Genomic DNA, 21643 nt, shown 5'->3' with positions numbered 1-21643 from the left:
CACGGACCCCGAGATGGAAAACACCTGTTCCTGTCGGTCAGCAGGCTTGGCGCGCAGCCGGTCTCGTTTCCATTTCCCGGACAGCTCCGCGCCCCTCCGCAGGAGGCCATTTCTTCCTTCCTTCATTCTCAGGTCAGCCCCGCATGTTGGCCGACTGCAGGGATTTGTTGAGACCCAGCGGCAGACGAAGACAGGCCAGTGACTGCCCTGCTCTCAAGTTAACTCCCAGTCTCCTGGGGAGGGGGACCCCGCCCACCCTTAGAGTCACTCCCCCAGATAAAGGTGGGTAAATAGTACCAGGGAAGGGCAGAAGGTGCCGTGCAGCGCGGAGGAGGGGAGAGAGGTGGCCCTTTAAGCAATGGTGGATCTGCAGACTTTATAGAGGAATGGCACTGGAGGGCTCTGAAGGGTGGGGAGTAGAACTTGGGCATGAGGAAACAGAAGGAAGTGACATATCAGCCAGAGTGAGAAAATAGAGCAGAAATCATGATGCTTGAAATCTCGAGTGTGTTGAGGGCAGTGGTGGCCTACACAGAAGTAGTGAGAAATGATTGGGTTAAATTATGGAGGCATTTGGATGAAGAGCGTGGATTTTATTTTGTAAGCAATGGAGAAGCCTGACTTTTTTTTTTTTTTAGTACTTCCCCACTTCTTTATGGTGAATATATATATATGGCAGTGGTTTTCAAAGCATGGTTTCCACACCTGCAGCATCAGTGTCACCTGGAAATCTGTAAGAAATGTACATTCTAGGGTCGTGCTCCAGCTCTATTTAAAATCTGAAACTCTAGGGCGGGGTCCAGCACCTGTCCTTTCACAACCCTCTGGTTGGTTCAGATGCACACACAAGTTTGAGAACCCGTGCTCCAAAACCTTACTACTCAGAGTGTAGGCCTTGGGCAAGTAGAATCAGCACCACCCAGGAGCCTGTTAGCGATGCAGAATCTCTAAAAACCCAGACCTACTGACCCAGAATCTGCATTTTAACAAGATCACCAGGTGATGCCTATGCCTATTTGAGTGCGAGAAGCACCGCTCTAAAGTTTTGCCAAGTAGAGAAGCAGATAAAACCCCCCAACCCTACACTGTCACTCAGATATACTCATTGTCAATATTTTGATGTAATCCCTACGGGTTGCTTTCTATACATCTATATTTGTACCAAGTCCTCTTTTAACAAACATGAATGGTATGAGAAAATATATACAATGCTCTGCTCTTTATTACTTTACATTATATGTGATCAGTCTTTTAAAGCCTCATTTTAATGACTTTATAATATTCATTTTATGTCTGTATCAGTGTACTTAACCATTTTCCAATTATTTGCTATCATATTGAATACTGTGATGATAAAAATAATAGATTTCCACATAGTGCTTACTTTGTGCCAGGCACTAGGTTAAGCACTTTACATATAGTAATCCATGTAATTATCATAACAACCCAGTGAAATAGGCACTATTATTATCCCCATTTTTAAATATAAATATTTTTTCATTGAATTCAGAGAGGAAGGGAGTGGGAGATAGAAGCATCAATGTTGAGAGAGAATCATTGATCAAGTGCCTCTCGCACGCCCCCTAGTGGGGGATCAAGCCTGAAACCCAGGTATGTGCCCTGACTGGGAATAGAATTAGTAGTGACTTCTTGGTACATGGGTCTGCCCTCAACCACCTAGACACACCATTTTCAATAGCAGCTCACAGAAACTTGCCCAAGGTCACACTGCTAATAAGTAGTGGAGCTGGGATTTAAATTGAAGCAACCTGCTTTCAGAATCTATAACCTTAATTATATTTATACTTAAGTTTTTGTCGTAATTTATTTTTCCTTACAAGAAATTCTGATGTCAATTTCTAAAAAATGTCTTGAAACATATTGTCAGTTTCCCTTTCAGAAAGGTTGTAGTAACTTGTGCTTCCACCAGCAGTGTACTAGTTTCACAACATCCTTGCCAACATTGAGAGTTAAACTTAAAAAAATTTTTTTTCTAACCTAATAAATGAGAACTCTATATTGAATGAACTAGGATCTCTTTAATTATAAGATTGGACATTTTTCATACATGTAATTGCCATTTATAGAGTACTGAGGGCCTTTTGACACAATCTTACTGTACTAAATACCTTATATGTTACAGGACATTTCTTCAACATCTTCAATCTCATCTAATCCTCGCCTTAGCCTCAGAGGAGGAAATGATTCTCTACTCACACAGCGGTTTCTGACCAGTGAGGTATCATAGTTCAGTGGTTAAGAGGCTTTGGGCTCAGATAGGTGTGGGCTGGAATTCTGTCTTTGCTGCTTCCTGGGCAAGTTATTCAACTTATGAAAACTTCAAATTTGCTCATTCATTAAATGGAGATACTACTTACTTCATAGAATTCTTGTGAAGCACACTGTGAGTGCTGAATAGATGGTAAGTTTAATCATTTCGTTATTGGATCCCATAAAAATGTTATGGCAGCCCTGGTTGGTGTTGCTCAGTAGGTTGGAGTGTCATCCATGTACAGAAGGGTCATGGCTTAGATTCCCAGTCAGGGCATATACCTAGGTTTCAGGTTCTAACCCTGGTTGGGGCACATATGGGAGGCAATCATTGATGTTTCTCCACATAGATGTTTTTCTCTCTTTCTCCCTCTCTCTCTCAAAAAAAAATCAATTAAAAAACACACACCTATACTCCTGGTGAAGAGTCAAAAAAGTTATGGCAGACATATCTGCCATCCCCTGGCCTTTTTTATTTTAAGGTATTGTATCAGGTAGAAGAAAGAGAAGACACTGGGGGTTGGGTGCTCTGAGTTTTTATCATTAACTTCCTGCTCAGGTAGGAAAAGCTACTGAAGGCAAATATTGGGCGAAGATCCAGGCATGGGATTTGGCTACTGTCCAAAATAAGACGTGGATAATGACAACCATAACTGTTTAAAGGTGAGAAATACTGATGTGCCAAGTTACCTCTTGATTTCCTGTTCTGTCCTGGCTTAATAGTACAGTAGCTTGTGCTCAGATTTTGGGCTTGAGGACAGGGCTGCAAGAGACATGTAATCCATGTGGTACTCAACTGTGTATGAAACAGAGCTCAACATGAGAGCTTAATACTAGCTTGGATGAAGGAGAGCTTGAGTGAGGAAGGGAGGGAATATTATGGGCGGCAGGATGCAGTGAGAGCAGACTTACTATGCCCATCTGTCCCGCTCAGCAGAGCTGTGTGGGTATGTCTAGAACTGTTTTGTTTACTTGTTTTTAGTATGTTTGTCTCTGTCTAAGCCACTCATTGGTAAATTTGTGCTGGTTTCTCAGAAATTTTCTCCCTTCAAATGTAATTAAAGAGGTGCCAAAAAGAATTTCTCAAGTATCCTGTCATTAACTATTGACCATATGCAGACTACTATTTTTGGAAGTGAGCGAAGACTGAAATGACAGACAATTTGGGCATGGATTTAGGATTCAGAAACTCTGTGCTTCTCAAACTTGAACAGGCGTATGAATCCCAATCTTATTAATGCAATTTCCCGATTCCATTCATGTAGGATGGGTCCAAGGTTGTGCATTTCTAACAAACTACCAGGTGATGCTGATCCTGCTGGTCCATGGCCCACATTTTGAAGAGCAAGTATTTAGATCAGGGGTGGGGAACCTCTTTTCTGCCAAGGGCCAATTGGATACTTATAACATTATTTGCTTAATGTAATTCACTTCATATAAATTTATGTTGCTATGAATAAAGCTCCTAGCCTGGCTGGCATGGCTCAATGGTTGAGCATCGACCTAGGAACCAGGAGGTTGCGGTTTGATTCCCGGCTGGGGCACATACCCAGGTTGCCAGCTAGATCCCCAGTGTGAGTTATGCGGGAGGAAGCTAATCAGTGGTTCTCCCTCATCATTGATGTTTCTATCTCTGAAATCAATAAAAATATGATTTTTTTAAAAGCTCCTAGATTTATTGAATTTTGGGTCCTGCCTGCGGTTGCCTGGGCAGGGCCAGACCAAATGATTTTGTGGGCCTTATATGGCCCCAAGGGCCAGACATTCTCTACCCCTGATTTAGATGAAAGAAATTCCATCTCTCCCCTTATCTCCTGGCCTTTGCCTCCCCCCAGAGAGGACATTTGGTCAGATTCCCGGAAATTAATCTGTCCACATTCAAAGGGCAGGGGTATGAACCTGCACTTTATGCAGCAGGAATAGGTATGCTAAGCCAGGTCCTCCTCTTGGGAGCTGGCCATCTTGTTTTCTCTTCTTCAAATGTATCGCCAAGCATACTTTTTATTGCTTCCATTTCTGGTTCAAATGTGGCAGGACAGAGGGCAGGAAGACTTTGATATGTGGGGGGAAGAGGAGGCTCGTGTGGGTCTTTACTGTAGGCTACTTGCTCCAAGGTTGTATTTACAAGATAACTCTGCATTTAAAAATTGGGCATCTATTCAGATAAAAATAAAGTAGTATTTTGATGTCTTATCCATTGATGGCTCTTGAATGTATTGCTTGCTTATGAACCTCACTGAGGAGAAGGATGATTGAGCCAGAGTAGGTTTCTAGACTCATGGCCCTTTGGCCCAATGTCACCAAAACCTCTCCCTTCATTCATCATGGGCAAGCACTGGTTACAGCCCAAATAATCCATCCTATGGACGATCATACCACTAAGGGAATAACTCATTACTGCCGAGACATACTGGGAGATTTCTTAGAGAAGATGTATGTGGAGCTATTTTGATGGAAAGAACTTGGTGTAGTACACAGCAGAAGGCACAGCATTCCTGCTGGCTTTATGGGTCTCAGACTCTGTCTGCCCTGGGTTCTGACCTTGTTTCTGCTTCTCTGAGTCTCTGCCTTTCTCAATGTCAACTGGTCTTAGAAGACTGAAGCCCCCTTCCTTTCCAAAGTCACTGTGGAGCTTGCATACCTCCTAAACAGATGGCATGTGCTGCTTTTTCTCTTCCTTCAGTTCAGTCTCTTCAACATATGAAAGACATATATTTGAATCTCTTTATATTAATCTAAGCTGTTCAGGATTTGGTCACATGCCAACCAAAACAAAGCTATTTTGAGGATGTTTTTCTATTGCATTCAACTTCACAATTTACCTTAGAAAATTACAGAATTTCCATCACCAGTTTTTATCTCTATTCAATTTTCAATCATCCTTCTTTGAAAAAGTGGAAGATTTTTAACTATTTCATGCCCAGATGTAGCATTAGCCATATGAGGCTAATGTGAGATTCATATTTTCATTCATCTTACCCCTCACTCCTATCCCAACAACAAATTTCTCTATAATTCCAGAGTCCAGCTCAGTCTGGCCTTATTTAGAAAAATAAGGTGTCTCTACTTATCCCTATTCTCCTATTACTCAATCGACTTAGCACTCCCCAACCTTCCCATCTCTAATATCAATTGTAGCCCTCCATGGGGGCTATGGTGTCAGTTATTTGGATCTGTTGGCATTCCTTCCCTAGGGGGTTCTTCCTTTCCCAATTCATGTGGTCCTGGTGGAGCTGTCAATCATGGTGTCTGAGCCCAAGCCCCACACTTGCTAGCATTATTTCAATCTTGGCCAATCATATTATTCCATCTCCCTACCCCACAGTGATTGGTTCAGAGAGGGGCACATGACCTAAGTAGAGATTGATGAGAAATTTCCATGAGATTTACATATGGACATTGGGAGAGAAAAATTTTTTAAGTTGGGAGGGTTTGAGGTGAGGACTATCAATGACTTGCTTACCACCTGGAGAAGGCCTATCTGAAAAATGAAACCGAACAGAGGCAGAGAGGATATGAGGGAGAGATTGAACTCTGGTAGCATCATGTAAGTTCTTAGATCCAACAGGTTTTAATGCCAGCTACACCTTCAGACTGCCCAATATGTGAATTAGTGAATTTCTTTTTATATTTTATCTAGTTTGAGTTATCATTTACAATGGAAAAACTATTGACTTATATAATCCTTCTCAGGTATTTACCCTCTTTGCCTTCCACCTGCTGCCACCTTGGTTTGACTGTTACATGTGGCTGGTAATTATAGCCATGTTCCCCTTGCCAAGAAAACATTCATTTTTCAATTTCTTTTACACATTAAAAAATAGTTTACTTGCTATGACTGGGTTGCTCAGTTGGTTGGAGCATCCTCCTGTACACCAAAAGGTTGCGGGTTCAATTCCAGGTTAGGGCAAATACCTAGGTTGTGGGTTGATCCCCCCATATCTCTCTCTCTCTCTCTCTCTCTCTCTATCTATCTATCTATCTATCTCTCCCTCTCTATCTACCTATCTCTCTCTATCTCTATCTCTATTTCTATCTCTATCTCTATCTCTATCTCTCTCTCTCTCTCTCTCTCTCTCTCTCTATCTCGCCCTCTCTATCTACCTATCTCTCTCTATCTCTATTTCTATCTCTATCTCTATCTCTATCTCTATCTCTATCTCTATCTCTTTTCCTCTCTCTAAAAACCAATAACACATATCCTTGGGTGAGAATTAAAAAATAATTTACTTACTAATTTATTCTTAACTTTGTATTATGGAAAATTTTAAACAGACACAAAAGAAAGAATCCTATATAATAAAAGCCTAACATGCTAAGTGTCCAGTCATCTGGTCATCCATTCAACCAATCAAAGCGTAATATGTTAATGATATGCTAAGGCCACTCAACTGCCTGCTGTGACATGCACTGACTACCAGGGGGCAGACACTCTGACTGGTAGGTTAGCTTGCTGCTGGGGTCCGGCCTATCAGGACTGAGTAAGACTGGTTGGACACGCCCTGGAGCCCTCCCTCAATCCCTCTCCAGCTGACCAACCTCCTGTGTCCCTCCCTGGCCCTGATTGTGCACCAGTGAAATCCTTTGACCTGGCCTGCACCCTCTCGCATTTTGGGGGCCCTTGGGGGATGTCAGAGAGCCGGTTTCTGCCTGATCCCTCAGGCCAAGCCAAGGGACCCCATTGCTGCATGAATTCGTGCACCAGGCCTGTAGTAGTATAATAAACCTTCAAGAACTCAACACCCAGCCAGCAAAAATAATGAGCAGCAACCAATATTATTGTCATATGTTCAGTTTTCCATATGTGCTATATTGTCTCTTCGATCTCTGTGCCTTTGGACTCATGGTTCCCTGTGTGCTTCATCATTCTGTATTTCTCATTTGCTTGCTCTTAGAACATTGGGTCTTTCAGCAAAAGTCACCCAGATTTACTTCAAGATTTAGCACAAGTGTCACTTCTACTGTGAACTCTTACTGGTCTCCATTTGCAAGTTTGGTTGAGCATTGACCCATGAACCAGGAGGTCATGGTTCGATTCCTGGTTAGGGCACATGCCCAGGTTGCGGGAGCATACAGGATGCAGCTGATTGCTGATTCTCTCTCATCATTGACGTTTCTATCTGTATCTCCCTCTCCTTTCCTCTCTCTGAAATCAATTTAAAAATATATTAAAAATAAATAAATAAATAACTTATATAGGATGTTAGAATGTGATAAGTGCAACAAAAAAAGGGAAGAGTGTAAGGGGGATTGGGCATGTGTTTGTCTTCAAATTTTAAATTAAGAAAATCAGCCCTAGCCGGTTTGGCTCAGTGGATAGAGCATTGACCTGTGCACCAAAGGGTCCCGGGTTTGAATCCGCTTGGTTGCAGGCTGCTCCCCTTGCCCAGGCCCTGGGCCCTAGTCCGGGCTCATGCAGGAGACAAGCAATTGATGTGTTTCTCTTACATCGATGTTTTTCTCTGTTTTTCCCTCTCCTAAATCAATGGAAAAATATTCTCGGGTGAGGATTAACAAAACAAAAAATTAAATAAATAAATGAATGAATAAATAAGGAAAATCAGGTAGGCCATACTTACTGCACTACATGATGGTTATCTGCTTATTTTTCTGTCTCTACAACTAGATTATAGCTACTTGAAAGCAGGGATTGTGTCTTATTCTTTTTGTAGCCCCAGCGCCTACTATGGTAGTACTGGTAAGCATTTTGTAATGGATTATGGAATCAATAGAATAAATAGAAGAATATAAGACACCAACTTGAAAGACTTTTGGTGTCAAGGAAGTTTTTCAAAAGACAGTACATTTACATGGGGAAAAGTTCAAACAGTACTCTCTATGAAAGAGTATAAAATAAAAATTAAACTTGCCTTCTAACCCTGTTCTCAGTCCTCCAAAATCTTTCATAATGGCATCCACTGTTACTTGTTTCTTATGCATCACTCCAGAGATTGTCATCTATCTATCTATCTATCTATCTATCTATCTATCTATCTATCTATCATCTTTAATTATAAGTACTATCTTGAAAATCATTGTATTTCTGTATATAAAGAACTCCCACATTTTAAAAATATATGCCAGAACCGGTTTGGCTCAGTGGATAGAGCGTCGGCCTGCGGACTGAAGGGTCCCAGGTTCGGTTCTGGTCAAGGGCATGTACCTGGGTTGCGGGCACATCCCCAGTGGGAGGTATGCAGGAGGCAGCTGATCGATGTTTCTCTCTCATCTATGTTTCTGGCTCTCTATCTCTCTCCCTTCCTCTCTGTAAAAAAATCAATAAAATATATTTAAAAAAATATAGCTATATGGTATTTGTACAGATATATCAGAATATATTTCACCAGGTTTCAGTTGTTAGATATTTAAGTAGTAATGAAGATATTTTGGTGAGCCACTCAACTAGTTGGTAAGTCAGACTGCACTGTGAATCTGGTGATCAAATTTTTCATGCTGAACTAAGTTAATAGCTTCCCCTGGGGATGAGGTCAGTCTCCCCACCTCTGCATATATATTTAATTTCACTACAACCTCATGAGGTTATTATGATGCTCACATTACAAAGAAGAAACCTGAGATTTTCAGAGGTTAGGTAAATTGCCCAAGGTCACACAGCTTGGAAGCAGGGACTGGACCTGCCTGACTCCAAAGGCCATACTTTTGCCACCAATGGAGTTTTTGGTATTTCTGCTAGGGATGAAATAAAGAGGATTTATACCGATTGTCTTAGATCTTTAAGATTCTTTAAAGAATATGGAAGTGTTCTAACACTGTACCACCTCCCACCATCTAGTCTCTGCCCTTTTCTGTCTGGTTTTGTGCCCCAGGAGACTGACCCCTGAACCAATGAGGCTCCTCTTCCCTGTTACTGCTGCTCAGCTTTGCTGCAAGGAAAGCATCAACATGAGACTGGAGGAGAGAAAGAGAGAGAGAGAGAGAGAGAGAGAGAGAGAGAGAGAGAGAGAGATTCTTTTTTAAAAAATGTATTTTTATTGATTTCAGAGAGGAAGGGAAAAGGAGAGAAATAGAAACATCAATGATGAGAGGGAACCATTGATGAGCTGCCTCCTGCAATTGAGGGGTGGGTTGGGGAGGATCAAGCCCACAACCCCAGAATGTGCCTGTGACCGGACCCCGGACCCTTCAGTCCGCAGCTGACACTCTATCCACTGAGCCAAACTGGATAGGGCAAGAAATGTATTTCTTTACCACTTCCTCCCTGCTTTGGCACCATGGTTTTGGGGGTGGTTATATCCTGTCATTATGATAGTTGTGCTTCGGTGCCCACCCGCCCCCCCCCCCGGGTCTACCTGGAAACACAATTTCTGCCTTTTGCCCAAATGCCTTCCCTCTCCTGCTAGTCTCTGGATGCTTCAACACTCTTTGGTTCCTGTAACCATGTCCAAGCTTCTGTAAATAGCCTCTGTATTGAAAGTCTCTGCAGATGAACCATTACAGTTAGAGTTTGTTTCCTGTCATGACCCTGTTATAAATACTATTTTAAGATGTTATTTCTTCTAGGAGGTATTTAAAGGCCTGATACTGAAAGACTCAATGTAATTTGTCTCTAATGGCCATTTTTCAGTTAGTTGGGTGAGCTATTTAGAGCTAATCTGTACTTTTTCACTCTCAAATTCTGTCTACTTGGCAGCAGCCTGTTTAGCCAAGTGCTGAGATCCACTCTGCTATTGGTATGTAAGGTTGTGAGTACATGAATTTTTTTTGTTTTTATATATGTATACCCACTAACATTGATTTATAATTATTTTTAATGTTTTTTTCATTTAAAATCTATGTTCCAAAATTATAATAGTTACAGGTTACTATATTTGTCCATGTCCATTTGTAACATGAAAATATATGAAAATATAAAATTCTCTGGTAAAGGTAAATAGATGAACATATTGGAGTTGTTATCAGTTTAAAATAGAATGATATCACCTTAATTGCAATGGTGACTTGACAAACTCTCTTTAGTAATTCTTATAGAGAAGGTCTAGTGGCTTTTGTTTATCTGGGAAAATCTTAATTTTTTCCTTAAATTTTTAAAGGATAATTTTGCTGAGTACAATATTCTTGGTTGGCAGATTTGTGTTTTTGTTTTTGTTTTTTTCCTTTCAGCACTTTGAGTATGTCATGCTACTCTGTACTAGAATGCTGAGAAATTCACTAATAATCTTATGGAAGCTTCCATGTATGTTAGAAATTGTTTTTCTGTTGCTACTTTAAAGATTCTCTCTTTACCTTTGACTTTGTACAGTTTAACTTTAATGTGTCTCAATGTGATAGTCTTTGGATTTATCCTAGTTGGAATTTTTTAAGCTTCTTGAATCTGTATATTCATTTATTTCCTCATATTTTGGAAGTTTTAGCCATTATTTCTTCAAATAAGCTGTCAATCCCTTTCTTTCTCTTTTTGTCTGTGACTCCCTAATATGTATATTAAATTAGTCCTCGTAATAGTGTCCCATAAGTACCTTATGTTCTCTTTGCTCTTCTTCATTTTTTCCTTTTTACTCCAGTGACTCAATGATTTCTAATGACTTGTCTTCTCGTTAGCTACTCTTTCTTCTGCCTTATGAGGCTTTATGTTGAACTCCTATAGTAAAGTTTTCAGTATTATTATTGTACCAGAGGCCCAATGCAAGAAATCTGTGCAAGAGTAGGCCTTCCTTCCCCCGACTGCTGGCACCAGCTTCCCTCTGGCACCCAGGACCCGGGCTTCCCTCATAGCCCTGGCTTTGTCCGAAAGGTCGTCCAGAAGGACATCTGGTCTAATTAGCACATTATGCTTTTATTATTATAGATAATTAAGCTCTGGAGTTTCTGTTTGGTTCCTTTGTTGATATTCTCATTTTGTTCATGCATTGTTTTCCTGATTTCAGTTAGTTGTCTATTTGTGTCCTCATTTAGCTCATTGAGCATCTTTATGACAGTTTAAATTCTTTGTCAGATAGCTCATAGACCTGCGTTTCTTTAGACTCAGTTTCTGGAGTTTTATTTTGATCCCTTGATTGGTCCATGTTTCTGTTTCTTTCTTTGACATAGAATCTTTTGATGGGATTTGGGCATTTGAAAAACCAACCATCTCTCCCAGTCTTTGTATATTGGCTTTGTGCTGGGGAAGACCTTCACCAATCAACTAGCTGTAGGTTCTAGGACATCTCAAACCTTTTCTGATCTATTGCTCCCCCCTGGTGTCTACATGTGGTTCTGCAGGTCTAAAATGCTACCTGCCTCTGTTTTTAGTGGCTTCCAAACTGTGGTGTCAGTCCTTTCAGTGGTCCAAATCAGGCAAGATAGAAATCAGTCCTCCAGGTTGCCCCCAAACAAGCTAGAATGGTGGATACAGGGTCTACACTTTTGTTTCCATCCTGAGAGGGAGCCCTGGTATGATGGATTTCTTCCTGGCTGCTCAGCGCTATACTGCATAAGAGAAGAACAGGGATAGTTATGCCAAATGCTCAGAATTTTGTACCTCTTTTGTTGGAATCCTGTCTTTGTTTTAAAATGACTGGTCTCTAGATTTCTCACAGAGGCCCCGTAAGAAGACTTTTTAGATATTTTTCATAGTCACCCACCCATGACATTTTCTTAAATAAAATCTTTATGAGATATAATTCATATACCATACAATTCACCCATTTAAAGTGTACAAATTAATGGCTTTAGTATATTTACAGAATTGTGCAATCATCACTATCAACTTGAGAACATTTTCATCAATCCCAAAATAAACCCTGTACCCATTAGTTATCACTTCCCGTCCCCTAGCCTCATCTCCCACCTTCCCACCCCCAAGCCTAGATGATCAGTAATCTATTTTCTATAGATCAGCCTTTCTGGGCATTTCATATAAAAGAAATCATATAATATGAAGACCATATGATATTTTAATAGAACAATTATACTATATATTTGCTTATGTACTACATTTATATCTGTACTTTACACATAAACAGATATTTTTACACCCCCCTTCAAAGAATCAGTTTTCATCAACCCCACCGAGAATGCATCATCCAAGGTGCCATGTGGTTTCTCCACAGAATTTTCCCAACCAGCTGCAGATAGCAAAACTGTGAGTCATTTGTTGACAGTACACGATTATCAAAATGAGGTGTTTGTGTAATTGGTTATAATTACTACCACCACCCCCAGAAACTGGGTATAAGGGAATGAACTCTTCATGATCTTAGATAGAAGTGAATGCAATTTTCCTGACTAAGCCCAAATATGACTTTACAAATGAAAAAACCTGATCCTAAAATCTGTCCTTTTTTACCTTTTACTTGCATCTACCTTTGAATGGACCTACTGAATAGCTTTGAATATCCTGCCTGATCCGTTGCTATTTTCCCTATTCAGGCCCATATTCTTTTTTTACTTAATCTAATAGTCAGTAGTGTCTCCAGTCATACCTTTCCAACCATCCTTCATATAACTGCCAAATCGGGCTTTCTAAAACAAAAATCTGACATTTCATTACCCCAAATAAAAAATTTTCCAATGGTTCCTCCAATACTTATAGGATAAAGCCCAAATTACTTATTGTGGAATACAAGCCCTCCAGGTACAGGGCTTCAATTTGCCCCTTGATATCCTATATAATAAAAGAGAAACATGTAAATTGACCATCCCTCTGCTATGCTCACCAGCCAGTCAGGAGTGAGTATGCAAATTAACCTGACAAAAATGGCAGGTTGATTTGCATACACAGGCGCCAGGTGGAGAGCAGAGCCATGCCCTCCAAGCTGCCGGGCAGAGAGCAGAGCGGGAGAGCCAGTGGAGAGTGGAGAGGCTTGGGGAACTTGGCTCCCCAAGCTGCCAAATGGAGAGCAGAGAGGGAGAGCTGGCGGCTTAGAGGACTTGGCAGAGTGGGAGGCTGTGGGACGGAGACAGAGCAGGAAAGGAAAACCAAGATCATGGGGAGCACCAGGAATTCTGGGAATAGTAATTCTGGTGGCAGCCCCATGACCAGAAGTGGACGCCCAGAGCGTGGGGAGCACCAAGAGTGCTGGGAATCATAGTTCTGGTGGCAGACGGATCTCCTAGACCACTGGTTCTCAACCTTCCTAATACTGCGACCCTTTAATACAGTTCCTCATGTTGTGGTGACCCCCAATTTCATTGTTACAAATTGAATATAATTAAAGCATAGTGATTAATCACAAAAACAATATGTAATTATATATGTGTTTTCCGATGGTCTTAGGCGCCCCCTGTGAAAGGGTCGTTCGGCCCCCAAAGGGGTCGCAACCCAGAGATTGAGAACCGCTGTCCTAGATGCTAGAGCAAAATGAGCCTGGAGCAAGTTACTGTTGTGGTGGGGGATGGAGGGAAAGCAAAGGTGAGAGACATAAGTAAAATCAGAGTGTCTAGGAAAAATTAAAGGGAAGATATCCTAAAACTTCCAGGAAATCTCCACCAATGAAGCAAAAAAATAAAAGCCTTTATTATTCTGTGAGCAACAAACCAAACTGAGTTGGGGGTCTCAGACAATTCGCTCATATGATTGCAAAGACAGACAGAAACTCCCAGATTGGATAGGGCTCCCCTGAGGGCTCCCAGATTGGAGAGGGTGCAGGTCGGGCTGAGGGACCCTCATACCCCCCAGTGCATGAATGTCATGCACCGGGCCTCTAGTATCTTATAACCACTCATCTCACTCATTCTTAAACTTAACCCCATGTCCAGACATAGGGAAATGTTTGCAAAACTTTGAGTATTCCAGGATGCTTCATGTCTACACATTCCTTCCTTTCTGCTCCCTTCTTCTCTCTCTTCTCCCCTTCCTACTCCATCTCGAAAAAACTTATCTTTTACATCAGCTCCAATGTCATTTCCTATACAAATCTGTGAATTCTAAGGGCGCAGGAGAAAGACATCTACTAAGAAGGGCTCCTGGTGGCTTGCTGGGCTCCAATTTTTATTTTAATCTTTTTATTGATTTCAGAGAGGAAGGGAGAGGGAAAGAGAGATAGACACATCAATGATGAGAGTGGATCATTTATCAGCTGCCTCCTGCCCCACACTGAGGACTGAGCCTAAAACATGAGCCTGGAATCAAATTGTGACCTCCTGATTCATGACCTCGACACTCAACCACTGAGCCACACTAGCTGGGCTCAAATTTAAAAACAACAACAACAACAAAAAACCCACAGGGACCAGCAGCCATTTCTTACAGGGGCCTCTCACACAAACTGCACTTCATGGAGAAGCCTGTGCTGAATTGCTTGCCTGCACTATTTCTGCCATCTCAACTAACCTTTATAAAAGAGTTCCTGGTATCCTATTTCTATAGGACTGAGGCTTTCCCCATCTAATCAGAGCCGTGCAGCTCAGGCCATTCAGAGCAGCTCTACTCTGACCAATCAGGAGAGTGCCTTTTGGACCAGTCAAACTGGGCAAATTTGGAGTCCTCATTTGCACGAGGATGGGCCAATCAGGGACAAGGAGCAGGGACTCCTGGCCCCAGGACCACATCACAATTGAGCTGTTTTGCACTGAATAAAGTTTCCTTCCTCACCACACCCCAAATTGGGGATTTCTGTTGGTGTTGAGTTGGCACCAACGACCATCCATTAACAAATCCTTTGCTGAAAACCAGACCCCATTGCCTCCATTGTTTCCTGGGTAGAATTTCTTAATCACTAGAGTATAGTAACAATATACTGTGATAATAAATACGTATAGTTATTATTAAATAAAGGAAAAAATGGTGTGTACTCTTTCCCGAGTTCATTAGTAGAAGAGTTTGTTGTTGTTGGTTATTTTTTTAAATACTGCGTCACTGTCTAGGAGAGCTTGTTCATTGCCATGGGCTTCAGTTACCAAATTTCCATAACCAACTTCCAAAGAAGCACCAGTGCTGTGTCTCTTATTGCTTATCAGATGTCCCAGTGGAAACATAAATCAGAGGCGAGGACAATAATCAGAAGTCTATTACAATAATCTAAGTGGGAGGCAGTGAGAATGGAAATTAGCGAACACATCTGAGAGACTTCTGAGATATGAATTGCATCCAGGCCAGATAGGAAGGCTCTTGCCACTGCTCTGAAATCCCACAATGTGTGTGGATGCCTACTGCCCCTGTGGTGAAGGCTGACACAGGACGGAGGAAAGTCCAATATTTTCAGAGCACCACTCCTTCCCTCTTCCCTTCTCTTCTCCAAGTCTGACACACAGGTGGGTAGGAAACCAACAGAGCTGGGGAACAGGAAGTAAAATTCCAGTTTCTCTTCTCCCCATTAGAGCTCTAGATCTAATCTTTGGTCTTACATTTATATAATATATAAAGACATAATATATAAAATCAAGACTGCCAACTAAGGAAGAGGGAGGAAGAGAGAGATTGAAACATCGATGATGAGAGAGAATCATTGATTGGCTGTATCCTGCACGCCCCATACTGGGATCGAGCCCACAACCTAAGCATGTGCCCTTGACTGGTATCGAACCTGAGACCCTTCAGTCTGCAGGCCGACACTCTATCTATCCACTGAGCCAAACAGGCTAGGGCTCTTTTTAAAAATATATATATTTTATTGATTTTTTTTTTACAGAGAGAAAGGGAGAGGGATAGAGAGTTAGAAACATCGATGAGAGAGAAACATCGATCAGCTGCCTCCTGCACACTCCCCACCGGGGATGTGCCTGCAACCAAGGTACATGCCCTTGACCAGAATGGAACCTGGGACCTTTCAGTCTGCAGGCCGATGCTCTATCCACTGAGCCAAACCAGTTAGGGCATGCCAACTATTCTTAGTGATTGCATGACAGATCAAAAAATGTCCTTTATGCCCTCTATTCACAATTTGTGGCTTTTGACAGACTGGCATGCTAGACACCTAAAACCACCTTCATTTATTACCAGATCTGAGTTCTTCTGGATTTACAGTGAGGAACGTGGCTCCAGAACAATATTCTCTGTGTGATCAGTCAGGTCTGAGCATAGGCAATGACAAGGCTTTGACTGGCAGGCCTCAGAGGGGAAGCTGCCCTCCTCACACCAGAAGGTGCACAGCCTGTGCATTGTAGTTACCTGGAGGGAATTACTGACGAGAACGGAGGTCCCCTGGAGCCGGCCATGCTCCAATGCATCCTGCATTCCCAGCCCAGGCATTTCTATTTGGAGTCCATTTTATCAGGGAGCTTCAGCGAGACATTTTCCAAGCACCTCCACTAAGACCTCATTATCAGGGACTGTTGTGGAGGCAGTTTTGCCTTTTGACACCTAGTCTTTCCCCCTCTTCCTTGCTGTGGCCCCACAGGTCCATACAAAAGCAGGAGCTTTTTGTTCAGGATACTTGGCAGTGAGATGACCTCTCCCCATTTCTGCTTCCATTCGATCCTTGCCTGCTGTTCTTTCATAAGGGGACAGGAGTTCAGGGGGGTGGGGTGGGGAATGGAACCACAGAGCCAGTGCCTTTCTCTTTTGCCTCTTGCCTGCACTATCGAAGTAAGTGAATACAGCGGTTTGTCTATTACTTTCATTTTGGCTTATCCTAATTGACCACCTCCACACCTGCTTGGTTTCCCTGTCCTTGAAAAGGGTGTAAGACTATTCCATCCTAACCCCCTTTTAGTAAGGGCCTTGGGCTCTTGAAACAAGAGCTTTTTTATGATACATGCCATACATAGATTCTACTTTTTCTTTTCACTCCAGCAAGATTCAAATATTTTGAGAAAAGAAGAATGGATAATCCAGATGCACATTAGACTACATTGGATAGACTATTGAAACCTCTAAAGCAAAACAGATAGTGTTGCTTGGCCTACAGAATAACGTGACTAATTTTGGCCAGATGGAGCCTGATTATGAATTAGCTACATGTAGACTAGATTTGAAACACTAGACAATGACCCACTGCATAGCTTTAAATTATACAGGTGAAGCTCTCTGCCCATGGTGGTTCAATTATTTTCTTGGAAGACAATATACTTCTTCCTTCAGGAAGCCTAATGAATTTTATAATTACCCTTTCCTCTGAAGTCCACAGTGATGATTCCCCATCTGAATTGGTAAAGAGGAACCCACAGCAGGAAACATTACTGATGTGTGAAAAAAACGAGGACCACACTCCTTTGCTGGCATTACCATCTTTGCACATATCCAATAGCCATTTAAGGCTGTGGGCCTGAGGGAGGAGGAGAGTAAATTTCTTTTATCCCTTCAAGGTCTCTATTGCTATTAATTTGATAGTTCCTGCCTTAGTTTTGTATATCATCACCTCTTGTTAGGATTGCTAGGACCTATTGCTTAGTATGTATCTAAATTCACCCTCTACACCAGAGGTTCTCAACCTGTGGGTTGAGACCCCTTTGGCGGTCGAACGACCCTTTCACAGGGGTCGCCTAAGACCATCCTGCATATCAGATATTTACATTACGATTCATAACAGTAGCAACATTACAGTTATGAAGTAACAACGAAAATAATCTTATGGTTGGGTCACAACATGAGGAACTGTATTTAAAGGGCCAGAAGGTTGAGAACCACTGCTCTATACTGACATCTGAGTTCGCATTATCAAATGTAAGCCTCTATTGATTAGCCAATGCCTTTAGGATCATGTCAACCTCCTAACCAAATAAGATCTGAAACAAACAGGGCTCAGGTGTCACTTCCATCTCGTCCTCCAGCTTCATCACATTGTACACTCAAGGCACAATATACTTGCTGTCCTTTGAACAAAATTCCTCCACTTCTGTGACTTTTCAGCAGCTATTCTTCTGGTCAGAGCAAAGTGCCCATCTTCTGTCCCTCTCTTAGGGAAAAATCATACTCATTTTTTTGGTACTAGTTCAGATTTCATTTGTTGTGTTCCATATGTTAAAGGAAGAACAGCAAAATGGGAGAGTAAAGGTAATGGGGATGTGGGCTCCACCATGGATCAGTGAAAGCTTGAGTACTTGTTTAACTTCCCTAAGCTTCTGTTTCCTCGTGTGTAAGTTAGCGACTTTTTCCTTCCAGCTTTATTGAAGTATGATTGACAAATAAAAATAATCTATTTTAAAAAAATATTTATGTTGTAAAATGTGATGATTTCATATAGGTATACATGATGAATGCACCAGAACAATTTAATTTAATCTCTTAGAAAAATTCAAGACTATAAGTCAGTATTATTAACTATAATCAGCATGCTGCACATTAGGTCCCCAGAACTTATGCATCTTATAACTGAAAGTTTACACCCTTTGATCAACATCTCCCCATTTACCCCAGCTCCTGTCAACCCTGTTTTAGTTTCTGGTTCTGTGAGTTGGAAATTTAATAGTAACTAATGCTTGCAGAACAGTCACGGGGATGTAAAGTACAATATAGGGAATATAGTCAATATTGCAATAACTGTGTATGGAACCAGGTAGGTACTGGAAATATCAGTGGAACACTTTGTAAAGTATATTATTGTCTAATCATTATGCTGTGCACCTGAAACCAATACAAAATAATATTGAACATAAACTGTAATTGAAAAAATTTTAAATGAAAAAATGAGGTTGTTGCAGGCCTGGTACACACCCAACTGCCCTCCCCTGCTGGCCATCTTGTGAAAATGTTGGGGTGGCCATCTTGTGACGATGTGGGGTGGCCATTGTGATGACGTGGGGGCAGCCATCTTGTGATGTGAGGGCGTGGGGGTCAATTTGCATATTACCTCTATTATATAGATTGGTTCACATGACCATTCTGTACCCACCTACAACTGACAGCTGAGTAGACAAATACAAATGAATAGATGAGTGAATACTGAGGAGACAAATTATTTTTCTGAGTGATTTATCCATGAAGCAGACAGATATTCTCAGGTTTGTAGATGTATATTAAAAAACAAAGCCCTGGATGCTACCACAGATACAATATGGTCTTACATTTTACATGGGTGCATTGTATATCCAAATAATATATGCAGTGATAGTCTTCATTTGCATATAATTTGGAAATAACTTATGGCATGGCCTGGTGACAGGAGAAAAGATGCTGTATTACAAAGTCTATCATTTCAAACCTCTTTTCTGTTTTTAGTTTTACTTGGCTGTTTTTAATCTTCTTTTAATCTCGGTCTGTGAAATGACTTTGCATCTTACACATCAATACCCATAAGAAAGTAAAGAATTAGCTCAGATTATATGTCAGGTTCACAGAAAGCCATCCTCACAAGATCCGAGATCTGTGCATAAAAGGGTCACTTTATCTTTCAGGAAATGAAACAAACCCAGAAATTTTCTTCTTACCAACAAATATTTGGTAAATGTTCTTATATATATTCTACAGATGGCCCTAAGAAAATAAAATTATTTCCTTATGTTCACAATTTTAGATTTAGAAATAAATAAAATGTAAACTGCAGGAAAATTCAGCAGAAGATAATTATTGGAAAATACAATGAGCATAATTACTAGGAAGGCAAGCCTGGTATCCGAGTTACCAGGCAACCAATCCCAAGAGAACGTAACATGAAAGTGGACTGGGAGATAGACTCACCCAATCATCCAAATGCCTGGGCAATCAGGTGTCTGAAAGAAGTGATATGAACATGTTATCATTTCGTGGAGGCATAAGAAAATTTCTTAAGTCATCAGAGAGAAGAAGAAAGGGGAACGATTTGCTAACTCAGATTCTATTAACCATTTCCTAATCTACTTCCCTCCAAATAAAATCACATTAATTACTAATTGGCAGCATCTACACAGCAATAAACTTTTCTTTAAAAAAAAAGGTTTTTCTTCCCATTCTAATCATGCTTATACATGAGTAGATTTTTGTGTGTTTGTGTAAATGTGTGTGTTCGCATGTATACACATACACATTTGCTCTCCTGTGTAGTATTGTGCTGAGGATGTGAGTGAGGGAAGGGAGAGAAGGGCATTCAAGGTTTCTAGGTAGAACCAACTTCAAGGGTTCAAAGATAAAAGCATCTTATGCAGTTCTGGAGTCTGTGAGAAGCTCAATGCCGTGGGGTTTCAGTTTGTGGGGTGATGGTTGGGGGTTGCGAGGCAAAGCTGAAAAGCAAGTTGGGGACTATTTACATTCCATCCTGTGGATAGAAAATAGGGAGTTCGTGGATATTTTAGAACAGGAAAGCACTTTTTATTTTTAATTATTATTTTTAATAGATTTAAAATTGATTTTAGAGAGGAAGGGAGAGGAAGAGAGAGATAGAAACATCAGTGATGAGAGAGAATCGTTGATCATCTGCCTCCTGCTTACCTCATACTGAGGATCTAGCCTGCAACCCGGGCATGTACCCTGACTGGGAATCGAACTGTGACCTCCTGGTTCATAGGTTGACGCTCAACCATTGAGCCACTCTGGCTGGGCGGGAAAGCACTTTTTGAAGAGAAGTTTCCCCTAGGGACAATGATCAGATAAGGCAGAATGGGTGTGGGGATTAAAAGAGCAGCAATGGGGGTGCAGAGAAGGAGGCTGATAAAAAAAAAAGAGGGGCATGAGAGGAATGGATAAGATTTGGTGCTAATTGGATGTGGTCAGTAAGGAAGAAGAGATACCAGGTTTCTTAGCTAAGATCAAGAATCCAGGCAGGAGTGAAAAATCATTCAGTCTGGGACACAAAACTGCCAGTTAGAGCTGTCCAGTAAGCAATGACAAATATGTTCCTGGAGCTCAGGAGAGAGGTCTGGGTTGCAAACCGTGATGGAAACTGAAGCCACGGGGTGAGTTAGATCCTCTAGAAAGGAGAGTAAAATACAGGAAGATGGAAAAGATGAGACATGAAACTAAGGATTAGAGAATTTGTGGAATCCTAATTCTAATAAAAGAAAGAAAAGGCAATGTAAGAGATAATTAAAAGGGATGGTCTGAGAGGCAACAGAAATACTGGAGGAGTGTATGGCCATGGAGACCAGGAAAAGACAGTTTTGAGAAGTTGCAATCTTTGTATCCAACACTTAAAGAATGCATTTCCTTCTTAAGTACATGATCATATAAGTCTAAAGCAAATCTAAACAAATATAAAAGAACTAGAGGCCCAGTGCAAGAATTTGTGCACAGGTGGGGTCCGGCTGGTGTGTGGGGGGGTGTTGTGGGAGGTTGGCTGGCCAGCCCCACCCCTAATCAGGGTTTCGGGGGGTGGGGGGGGTGGGGGGTGGGGTGGCCGGGGGCGGGGGTTGGCTGGGGGGAGGGGCTGCAGGGTGGTTGGCCAGCCAGCCCCACCACCTGGTCGAACTCTTGGGTCAAGGGGAAAATTTGCATATTAGCCTTTTATTATATAGGATAGGTATTACATAGAATGAATATGTTCTCTGAGAACAGTGCACTTAAGTTAGAAGTTATTAACAGAAATATTTTAAAATTTCATATATTGGATGGTAAAAACTATATTTATAGTATCCAAATGTCAAA

At 41.4% G+C, this 21643-nt stretch overlaps 1 long non-coding RNA gene across 1 annotated transcript; it reads left to right on the top strand.

The window, feature by feature from the left end:
- Positions 1-3573, top strand: LOC106697595. The gene is made up of 4 exons (XR_001348724.2): positions 1-132; positions 2144-2422; positions 2831-2934; positions 3537-3573. It is a non-coding gene; the product is annotated as an uncharacterized LOC106697595 (long non-coding RNA).
- Positions 3574-21643: the final 18070 nt, after the last annotated feature.

The sequence above is a fragment of the Myotis lucifugus genome, unplaced genomic scaffold (genome assembly GCF_000147115.1).
Source record: "Myotis lucifugus unplaced genomic scaffold, Myoluc2.0 scaffold_85, whole genome shotgun sequence".
NCBI classification, from domain to species: domain Eukaryota; kingdom Metazoa; phylum Chordata; class Mammalia; order Chiroptera; family Vespertilionidae; genus Myotis; species Myotis lucifugus.
The sequence above is the reverse complement of the archived record's forward strand: the minus strand, read 5'-3'. Positions and strand labels throughout refer to the sequence as shown.